Genomic DNA, 12,492 nt, shown 5'->3' with positions numbered 1-12,492 from the left:
TGCAATCTTATTCTTTTGTCCCATTAATTAGTGTGTAGTTAGTAATTGGTTCTTTAACGGATACCAGAACAGCATTTTCTAAATTCCATTCTAATTTCAAAACTCTCTATAATGAATGTGTCCCTATAGTCAGCAGAAAGATTTCAAAACACAAAACTAAATTCATCCATCGATGACTAAAGGCTTATTAAAATCATTGAAGCGTGCAGAATCTCTATATAAACGTTATATTGTAAACAAAACCGAAGATTCAAACTCAAAATTTACTCATTACAGAAACTTATATAATAGATTGGTTAACAGGCAAAAATAATTTCTATATTAATGCATTTAAACACTAGTAGGGAATACGGTTCCTGAACTTCGCTGAAAAAGCTGAAACACTGAAACGCTGAATCGCTGAAAAAAAAACGCTGAAATTTCAAGGAATTTCCGAAAAACGCCGAAATTTCAGGGAATTCCCGAAAAACGCTGAAATCGTGCTAGGTACCGACAATACACGTTTTGAAATAATTTCCGGGCCGGTATTCGCTGCCGAGTCCTGAACCGTCTTTTAGTCTCCACCTTCGGTTACAGAGACATGCATGGGCAGTATGTGTGGAGTATACTTCTAGAGGGCCACTTGTTGAACAAATTAATTCGCTTGAAATCCGGATTTTTAATGCATACAGGCAGCATGATGAGGAAAACCCATTCACAAACCGTGCAAGCCAACTTAAACACTATGCTCAATATTCCAAGAATATGGTTTACTTCTATCGTTCATGTATAAAACAGGATTATAAGCAACTTTTCTTTTGTCAACACGTTGATGGGCGATGGACTATGGTATTCTCTGAAGGAGGTAAATTAAATTTGACAGCTAGTTATATAAATGATGCAGCTTTTGGACAAAAGGGATCTAACTAAATTTCTTTTTAATTCACCGTGGAATGGAATGGATTGACGCCAATGACATGCAGTAGGCCCCTACTTATAGGTCATACTAATTAGCGTCAACCAATTAATCTAAATCGGGCAAACCATTCAACAACTGTAATTTATTTGCTGTGTTAATAGGTTTTTTTTTTTTAAATGACATACCGACTGTTAGAAAAATGTACCGATTCTTATTTTTAGACTACTACGGTATCTATAAAAGGAGGAGTCATAGATAAAGTTGATTTGCTCAGCTGGACACACTTCTTGTCAAGTACATCATCTCAAGTATTGGGTGTTTTGTAAGTTTGATTTCAGTATTTATTTACTAAGTGCTGTTCCCTCGGACCTCAGCGCTTTCAAACTAGGCCCACCCCATAGGCTATATCTCCAGAGTGTGTTAGCCACTATTCTTTTATTTCCTACTTTAAATGCACTTTTTTTCTATTTTTAGACTCGGGCTAAGAATGTGCAAATTTGAGATACTGAGAAATCAGATGGCACTAGTTAACTTGAACTGCGAAATTTGCAGCAGGATAGCTGAACGACACAATTTTTAAAAACAAAATGGCTATTCGAATGCTATTTCAGTAATAACTTGATTCAACCAGAGAGAAATAAGTCAATTGGGGATGTACAGTACACCCACTTTACTTCCCCGTTTTCCTGGTACCAAATTTTTTATCTTAAGCTAAGCAATATTCTAAGGTATGCTAGTGAATTTCATTAGAATATAAAGCAATGGAACCAGAATTCAAGCCCGAGTTAAGCGAACTATTGATTCTGATATAATGTAAGAACTGATTTCTTTTGTGTATTCTTACAATGTGTTAAGTATTATTTTAAGCTGTTAAATAATATAATTAGACAAACGTCAAATTATTGGATCTTTCTTGTTGACTCGTTTAATTTTGTGAGTTTAGAGTTCCAGTCAATCCACAATGTGCAGTGCCTAGCCTTCATCTAGTACTAAAGCCAAGCCTGTGTATGGGAAAACGTTGTTCGACTCTCATAAGCCAGACAAATAAAAACTTGCAATACATTGCAGATAGTAGTCTCCAGCAAGTAGACAGAGAAAGTAAACCAGGTTTTACCCCGTACCCTACCCGGCATCTTCACCTGTCAAGGGATTCGAACCCACTACACTAAAGCTGTTCTCCGAACCGCTTGACCTCGAGTCGTTACTAGCCGACCAGAATCAGGTCGGGCCAATCACAGCGCTTGTTACAAACGACATTTGGCATCTATGGAATTTCCCGGTAAATGGACCAATCAGCGAAAACGGAAGTATTGTCGCGTGTTGATATATGACGTCATTCGCTAAAACGCCGGTAATGAAATCGCGCGTCGTGAGGCCAGGGGGCAGGTGGAAGCGAGTTTGGGAGCGATACTGGTCTCCTAGCAAGCGAGGATGCCTACCCGGGAACGAAAGACACTCCACGACTCCTTCCTTGAAGAGATTGTAGAAATATGGCACCCAATCGTAGTAATGCTAAGTACAGTATACTATGACGGTTGAACCTTTATTCACACCAAAATAGAATCAAAGTAGTCATAAGTTCCATGATAGCACTTAATTTGGGTTATCAGGTTCAGCCTTACTAGCTGTACTTTCATTCAGCTACTACTTTTGTATGAGACTTGGCAATGATAAGTTGGAAGAAATCACCAAATATAAGAAAAAATATTGAGAATTAATATTACTGTAATTAAGAATTTATTCAAATGAAGTGATAATTTCATTGTTAGATCGTACCGGTATATGCGCATAAAACAAAAAACATCTAACAATCCACGCAATCCGCAATCGATCAAGTCGAACTTGACGACGACCTCAAGGCATGTCTCTGTAACCGAAGATAGAGTCTAAAAGACGGTTCAGGACTCGGCAGCGGACACCGGCCCGGAAAGAATTTCAAAACGTGTATTGTCGGTACCTTGCACGATTTCAGCGTTTTTCGGGAATTCCCTGAAATTTCGGCGTTTTTCGGAAATTCCCTGAAATTTCAGCGTTTTTATTTCAGCGTTTCAGCTTTTCAGTGTTTCAGCTTTTTCAGCGAAGTTCAGGAACCGGTAGGGAATAATACTAAATAAAACTTGGGTGATCCTTAAAATTCTATTAAACAATAACAAAAATCAAGATAATCCGAAAAACTTGAAATCAATAATAAGTTAGTAACAGATTTTACTTAATTGCAAACTCATTTCATGTGTATTTCAGCAATGTGGGTCCATCATTAGATAAAAAGATCCCTGAACAATCGGTTCCATTTGGAAAAATTTATGGGACATTTTATTACAAAGTTAGACCATAGTTTATTTTTAAGACCTACTTTACCACAAGAGATCGAAAAAAATGTGTGTATAAATTTAAAATAAATTTACATTAATCCGTTCGCACGGACGTTATTTTGATTAATCCGTTCGCACGGATGTTTTTGGGACTAATCCGTGCGAGCGGACGTTATTCCCATTTATCCACACGGGCACCTGCTACAAGTTTCCCCTTTTATATTCAAATAAAGCAGGATTTCGTCATGACGTCACTCAACGGTTGTACGACGTTCGGTGACCTAGTGTTGCCGTTTCAACGCCTGTAAAGTTTTTCCTTTACGCTCATGCTTCGTCAACTACCTTTTCTTTTATATTACTATAGACGTTTCACAAATTGACAGTGACTGACAGTCGCATGGAATAATAGGATGTATAACTAGTAAGTGTCATATAAAGTAAAAAGTTTTATTTTAGATTGATAAACGAAGTTTGTGGAGTGCTTTGTGAGATCGCTGTGTGTGGAGCCAGCGGCCATTATCTACTTAAACGTATCAGTAGCAAGAGTCACGACGTTTTTTCTCTGATTTATTGTAGAATAACCACGCAATACACAAATACTCTATCAGAAACCCCAGGAACTGTATCCCAAGCACATCTGCGAGCGCCTGTGATTGATGTTCCAGAATGGCTACGTAACCGATAATATGGTTCTTTCAAAAGCCCCTGGTGGCAGTTACATGAACTAGTCTTTCGCACATGCTCTCCTTGGGCGTTTTGATCCATAATTTCGTTAAAACTAGGTTGATCTACCTTATTGCATCAATTTGTTCAGTGAGGAATTTGCATTCAGAAATAAACAACGATTGTTAACAAAGTTGTTTTTGTTTTCATCTATCAGTGACAGTTTACATATCGCACATATGTCTGAACTTTAACAACTTTGAAAAGGAAAGTAAGTAATAGGAAATGTGTTGTTTCATACCAGAGGTCGAAGGTCGAGACACCACTCATAACCACAAGTAATTTTTTTTTCCTAATAAATGGGGGTAATGAACACCAGCCAGAAAATAATAATGTTAATAAAAATCAATTTTATTGCCAATATTGTAAAAAATACATCGATAAATCCCAAATATCACGATATGAAAAAACTGCAAATCATATAAAAAATGTAATAGATTTTGAAACACTAGATAATACAAATGAAAGAAAAGAACGATTAGATGATATGAATGTGGATGAAATAAAATGTGAAGTTTGTGATGAATTTATAACAAAATGGAATTATAATAGACATCTCGAATCACAAAAACACCATCACATTTGAGTAATAATGTTTTAGGAAAAGATTATTTCGATGATAAACCTCAAAAAGTAAAAAAACCAACTTCAAAAACTAAATCCATTTCAAATAAACCTTACATGGAAAATGTTAGAAATTATATTGATTCACTAGAAATAAAAGATACAATTGAAATATTAGAAACATTACGTAGTAAAATTGGTCCTGCAGCTATTATATTTAGATTTTTTAAAGGTACAACAATGGAAGATTATAGTAAATTTAATGAAATAATAGAAAAAATACTAGATTTGATAACAGATGTTGAATATCCAAAAATTAGTATCTCTGGGAAAGTAAGTTTTTTAAAGTCAGAAGATAAGATGGATTATAATATTCAAACACTCTCTGAAGAAATAATTTCAAAAACACAAATAAAAGAGGAGTTAGAAAAAATATTTAATGAATTTAAACGTCATATTGAAGAAAGATATTTTGAGGGTTCTGGCTTAACATTGAATGAAATTATATTTTTAGATTTAAATGTTTATAATACAAAAAGAAATAAAACATCAAAAAGTAATAAAATGTTTAAAAATGATTCAAACTTTACAACAGAAAAGGAGGATATTAAAGGATCATCTTATATTAAATTACCATTTACAACAAAAGCAGTAATAAATGTTCAAAATTAAGATAATAAATGTTTTCTGTGGGCAATTATTAGTTGCTTACATCCAACAGAAGATATTACACATAGTTTTAGAATAACAAATTACCGGAAATATGAAACATTATATAAAATTGATCAATATCCAGTAACTATAAAAATGATTTCTTAAATAGAAAAAGTTAATAATTTAAAAATAAATGTATTCGCATTAATGCAATTACCAAAGACAAAAGATGAAAATATTAAAGATTATACATTGGAAGCTTTATATTTAACAGAATATTATGATGATGAAAATGCTATAGATTTGTTATATTACAAAAAAGATGAAAATGAACATTATATGTGGTTAAAACAAATTGATTTATTCTTTAGAACAGAAAGTGATCACCATAATAAAATTTATCTATGTAGAAAATGTTTATCTAAATTAAGAACTGAGAATGCGTTAGTAAAACATAAAGAATTATGTGATAATAAAGATTTTTGTAAATTAATAATGCCAACAGAAAAAGATTATAAATTGAAATTTACTAATCATAAATTTAAGAATATTGTTCCATTTGTAATTTATGGGGATTTTGAATCGTTGAATAAAGAATTAACTGAACAAGATAGAAAAGAAATATATAACAAAAAGCAATTATTAAGATCAATGGATAAAGGAAATGAATTAAATGAAGACACAACACAAGACCCGCCAATTATAAATACAATTAAAAAAGTTCATCAAAGAGCTGCTGCCTATGGAATTTACATCAAATCAAATTATCCCGAATTATATGAAAGTCAATATATTTCTTTTAGAGGTGAAGATGTAGTTAATGATTTTTGTGACAAAATGATTGAATTAGAAAGTGATTTTGCAAAATTATTAAACAAAAATAAAAGAATAGTTATGACAGAAGAAGATGAAATCGATTTTAATTATGCAACTCATTGTTGTTATTGTGAAAAACGTTTTTATTCATTTGATAAAAAAGTTAGAGATCATGATCATTTAAATTCTAAATATCGTGGAGCTGCTCATGAAGATTGCAATTTACAAGCTAAGAAAGTTAATTTCGTACCAATATTATTCCATAATTTATCAGGCTATGATACCCATCTATTTATAAAACAATTATCAAGGAAATTGGGCACAATTAATCAAGAAATAGAAGAATATAATGTTATGAATGGTGTAAATTTAAGAAAACATGATTTTAAACTATTAGCTAAAACATCTGAAAATTATATTTCATTTCAATTTGGTTGCATTAGATTTTTAGATTCTTATAGATTTCTAGCAAGTTCATTAGATAATTTATCAAAAAGTTTAGTTGATAATGATTTTGTTATCACACGATATTATTATCCAAATGAACAAGATCTTAAATTATTGAGATATAAAGGTGCAATTCCTTATTCATTTTAAAAAACACACAATGATTTTAATGTAACAGAATCATTAAAAGATCAATTTTATGATCAATTTAAAGAGGAGTATGCGAAAGACGAATTGTTTAATAGAACATTAAATATTTGGAACCATTTTAAGATGAAAAATCATGGTGAATTAGTTGATTTATATTTAAAATCAGATGTTATGATATTGGCTGACATATTTGAAAAATTTAGAGAAGTTAATTTGAATCATTTTAATGTTGATCCTTGTTATTGCTACTCTAGTCCTAGTTTAACCTGGCAATGTGGTTTAAAATATACAAATGTAGAATTAGAATTATTAAAAGAACCAGACATGGTTTTATTATTTGAAAAATCAATTAGAGGTGGAATTAGTGGTGTTATGGGAGATAGGTATTTTAAAGCAAATGATGAATATAAATTATTATATATTGACGCCAATAATTTATATGGTTGGGCAATGATGCAACCTCAACCGTATAAAAATTTTATATTAACAGAAGTTGAAAATGATGATAAAACTGATTGGGAAAGCGCAATTGCGAGTTTAAAAGATGAAGCACCAATTGGTTATTTCTTTGTAGTTGATTTAGAATATCCTGAAAATATAAAGTTTAAAACAAGAAACTTACCTTATTGCCAAGCACATTTAACCGTAGATGATAGTTATTTAAGTGAATACCAGAAGAAAATAAAACCGAAGGAACATGTTTTTACAGAAAAATTAATACTTACTCAAAATAATAAATACAATTATATTGTTCATTATAGAATGTTAAAATCTTATCTAAAACAAGGAATGAAATTAAAGAAAGTACATAGATATATTGAATTTAATCAATGGAAGTGGTGAGAAAAATATATAGATTTCAATACTCAACAGAGAACCATATCAAAAAAAAGATTTTGAAAAAGATTTCTTCAAATTAATGAATAATAGTTTTTATGGTAAAATTATTGTATTTATATAAATTGGAGATGAATTATTACATAAAAGATTTTTCCAAAGAATGAATCATATGTCATTTGATGAAATAATTGATAATATTTATAATATAGAACCTGAAACATTAGAAGAAAAAGAATATTTTATCAAAGGATTTTTTATGGGAGATGGTTCAGCAGGTGTGTATAATTATGTTAATCGCACTCAAAATTGCTGGTATTTATGCAATCAAGATTTGAAATTATTAGAAAGAATAAAGAAATTCTGTGCAGAAGTTTATTCACATAAAACATTTAAAATCATAGATGTTATGAAATCATCGCAATGTTATAGAATACATGTGAATAATCCTAAAGATTTTGCTATAAAATATAATGACGAATTCTATATTCATGCAATAGTGAAAAGTAATACTTCAACTAAAGAAAAAATAGTACCAGATTATGTATTAAATGCAAAAAATAATTTAAGAAAATAGTTCTTCATTGGATTCTATCCCGCAGATGGCACTAAAAAATTTACGAAGAATAAAAAGATAACCTTTGCACAGAAATGAAAAGTTGCTACATCAGGATTAAGTATATTATGCAGTTAATTAGGATTTAATATGAATATAGAATTAATTAAATCTAAACCAAATTGTTTTAATTTAAGGCATGTAGAAAAAGAATTAACAGAAGAAGTTAAAGATTTATTTGAAATATATAACCCATCAGATTATGTTTATGATTTATCAACTGAAGATGGTACATTTAACTGTGGATTTCCATTAATTGCAAAAAAATACTGATGCGTACATACTAAAAATCAAGACAAATGACATAACAAAAGACTTAAAAACATTAAAACATCATTTTGATTTTAGCAATTATCCCAAAGATCATGAACTATTTAGCAATGATAATAAAAAGATTCCTGGTATGTTTAGAGATGAATTAGGGGGTGATGAAATGATTGAATTTGTTGGGATAAGAAGTAAAATGTATAGTTACAGAACAAAAGATCATGAAGCTAAAAAGTTAAAAGGAATAACAAAACATGTGGTTGATAAACATATAGAATTTCAAGATTATATAAAGTGTTTATATAACTCAATTGTAATGAAACACAAAACGAATTGTTTAAGATCAGAAGATCACGAGATGTACATTAATGAAGTTGAAAAAACTAGTTTGAATCCATTTGATGATAAAAGGCATATTTTAGATGATGGTATAAAAACATTACCTTATGGCCATTAAAACATAAAATCAGTATCGTCATACTCGAAATCACTATTGGCTTCTTCATTTTCATTTAATCGTTCTTGTATAATTTGTTTAGGTTCTTCCATTTCATTTTTCTCATTTAAATAAAGTTCTATCTTGTACCACATTTCATATAGCGCTCTTTGTTTCTTTTTGTTTGTTAATGCTTCAAATGGAATTATAATATCGATGTTTAAATAATTTAAAATCTCATTTAAAAAGAATTCATAATTAATTGAATCTGTTATTCTATTTTCCAAATGATACATTAATATTTGTTTGAATGTTTTTTTTATATTTTCCATATCTTCTTCTGTTAATTAAGGTTTTTCATAATAATCGTTAAATAATAAATATAAATACATTTTCTTTTCTTTTGTGTTAAATGTTGATGGAATAATTGTTTTTATAATATCTTTTTTAGTTATTTCACCATTTTCATTTTCTATTATTTTCATTTTTTCAAGCCATTGCTTATATTCTGGTGTATGATATTCTATAGAAAATATTTTAAAAATTTCATCTAGATAATTTAATTTTGGTTCTATGAGAAAATCTCTAGTTTTTTCTTCACCCCATAAAGTCTTTTGCCATCCGCATTCATTACAAAATAACACAGTACCTTCTTTCCTTAAGGTCGCATAATTACATTGTGTGCATTTTTGTTTATAATTTATTGGTAATAGATCTTCATTAAGCTCCTGGTATTTTCTTACGTTTTCTTTATGTTTTATTGTTCTATTATGTAGATTTGAATTACTTGTTGTAATAATCAATTTACAATATTTACAATAATATGTTTTTCTTGTTAATTCATTATATTGTTTTTCTAACTTTTCAACTGTTTCTTTATTATCTTGTAACGTTTTTCTCATATTTTATTTTTTCTAATGAACTATTTTTTCTTTCATTGAATTCTGCTTCAAATTTATTAGAAATTTTATCTATATGTATTTTTCGAAATTGATGATTCTCCCAATCTTCTATATTTTCAGGACTAAATTTCATTCGACAAGGCTCGCAGATATGATCTTTTATATTATCCTTGTCATAGAATAAGAAAGGTCTTTTCCAAATAATTTCAGGTTCAACTTCAACAGAATTACTATTACTTTCGTTACTATCAACATTAGCCGTTGCGCCATTAATTTTACACTTCTCTGAATGTTATTTATCATAATTTCTTGAGAATATTTTATTACATTTTGGGCAGTTTATTTTAGGGGGTTTATAATTTTCACCATGTTTTTTCATATGTCGAGCCATATTACTTTTTCTTAGAAGTTCACCACAAATTTCAAATGGTATCTTCTCATCGATATATTAAGGAAAAATTTTATTAAAATTAATTTTTAGTGATGAGCGGTAATTTTTTATGTTATAAATAATGGTAGAATTAAAAGAATACAGAATATTTGTTGATTCTAGAAAACTTACAAATTATAAATCACATAATTTACAAGTTCAATTAGATAGAGAATTTAAGAATTGTGTTGATTTAAAATTAGTTAATATAAGTTTATGTAATTCTTTTCATAATATAACGGCTAAAACTTTTGAACATAGAGAATTTTTAATTCATATTGGAAATAAAAATAAATGATTTCATCTATTTTTAAAACCAGGGTTATAAATATACACAAATGAAACTAGTAATGAAATAAATGTTGATTTAATCATAAATAAGTTAACTAAATATTTTGAAGATAGTAATTTTTTTGATAAATGAATGAGTGATAATAAGTGGATAATAACTGGATTATATAATGGAGCATTACTATCAGTTGGAACTGTTGGTTATTCAATGGTATTAAAAAAATTATTCAAAATGGGAAGTGTTAATGTTGATAGATTTGATATAAATGATATTTTAAAATTAACATTAGCAGTTACTTTATCTAATTTAACTATTGATTATTTAGAAAAACAAAAATATATTCCTCCCATATAAATACATAATTATTTTACTAAATAAATGGCTTCTGCAGTTATAACTGTTATAGGATCGGCAATTGTTAACGCTTTAGCATTTACTGGTGGTGGGTATTTATTTAAACATATTGATAAAAATGGTTCATTAACAGAACAAAAAAGACATAACTTAGCATTAGAGAAATATAATACAGCAGCAGAAGAATATAGAGAAAAAAGACAAAACTATATGGATTATATTAACAAAGGATTATATGATCAGAAGATTTCACATAGAGATTTTCAATCAGTTGATGATGCAATGAGTTTATATAACGCGGTAACCAATAAAGAAAAATTACATCTATACAAACCTAAATTATCAGATTATTATACCCCGAGTAAAGAACAACAGAAATATGAAATAATATGGATTTTAGGCGGAACAGTTATTGTTATATTTGTTGCTTATAAGTTTACTAATTAGTAATTTTTTGCTAAATAAATGGATGATAATATTGATATTATTCCTCATGATATAAATAAAACTAAATTAAAAATATATTTAGAGAAACAAATATTAGAATTTGAAAGTGATTTAAAAGTTAAAAAGAAAAAATATTTAAAAAGTAAAATTATATATTATTTGATTATAAGTGGTTCGGTTACAATTAGTTCTGTAATAACATTTCTAGCAATATTCAGCCCATTAACACCTTTAGCTATATCAATTGGCGTATTAGGATTAAGTTTAAGTGTTTTAACCGGTATAAGTTCAAAATTAAATATAAAAAGTAATAAAGAAAAAATTAAAACTAATATAAAAGAAATTAATAAATTTAAGAATACACTAGATTATATAATAAGTTTAAATGGCCATATAACAGTTGAAGAACAAGATAAATTATTAAAAGAATTCGTAAATTATTAATTTTTTAATTATATAAATGGCAGATAGTTTTCCAAAAGCTTTCCAATATAATAAATCAATTAAATATAATATTCCTGCAAAATATTTTAATAAAGATATTACATATAGAAATGAAGTTTTAAATTCATTAATTGATTTATATATTTATGTTACTGAAAGTAATAATTTTCATGTAAAGATGGAAAATATATTTCATGTGTATACAATTAATTTAAAAAATTTAAATGAGGCAAAACAATGGTTATTAAAATCTAATATGAAGTATTGGCAGAACCAATTAAATTTTGCTGTTTATTGCGCAACAACAGGATGCGGAATAAGTTGGAATGATCATTTAAACAAACCAAGTTTACCATTGATGTTATCACTTTTTAGATTTCATACTTATTTTCAAATAAAATTAATATCAGATGAATTAGAATGTCCTTTACCAGGTTCAAAATATTTTAATTGAATCAATTTAAAGAGGAGTAAAATTGAATTGAATAATAATATTAATTTTTCTAAGTTTTATAAAATATGTAATGAATTTAATATTAATTCAAATAAAGATTTTAGAGCAAAAATTGGAACAATGGGTGGATTAGGAATATTATATACTAAAGAATTTGGAAAAATAATGACAAATTCAGATATAAGAACACTTAATTGGAATGAATTACCAAAATATTATAATAATATACAACAACAAAATAATAATGGTTGGGTTAATTTCATTTTAGAAAATAGCGAAGGTTTTACTAAAGCTGGTATACAAAGAATAAATCAATCTATTAGAACTTATTTGATATGTATTTTAGGTGCGCAAGTTGAAACAAGATCACCAATAGTTGGAAATGATAACACTTCATTCGATGCGCAGAAACAGTTTAAAGTATTATTTGAAGATTCAATTCATAATGA

At 28.4% G+C, this 12,492-nt stretch overlaps 1 protein-coding gene across 1 annotated transcript in view; it reads right to left on the bottom strand.

Moving 5' to 3' along the window:
• Nucleotides 1-12,492, bottom strand: part of LOC141906266 (fibrillin-3-like) — a 769,611-nt gene that overhangs the window by 471,480 nt on the left and 285,639 nt on the right. The window lies entirely within an intron of this gene.

This window comes from Tubulanus polymorphus, chromosome 5 (genome assembly GCF_964204645.1).
Source record: "Tubulanus polymorphus chromosome 5, tnTubPoly1.2, whole genome shotgun sequence".
Classification (NCBI taxonomy): Eukaryota; Metazoa; Nemertea; class Palaeonemertea; order Tubulaniformes; family Tubulanidae; genus Tubulanus; species Tubulanus polymorphus.
The sequence above is the reverse complement of the archived record's forward strand: the minus strand, read 5'-3'. Positions and strand labels throughout refer to the sequence as shown.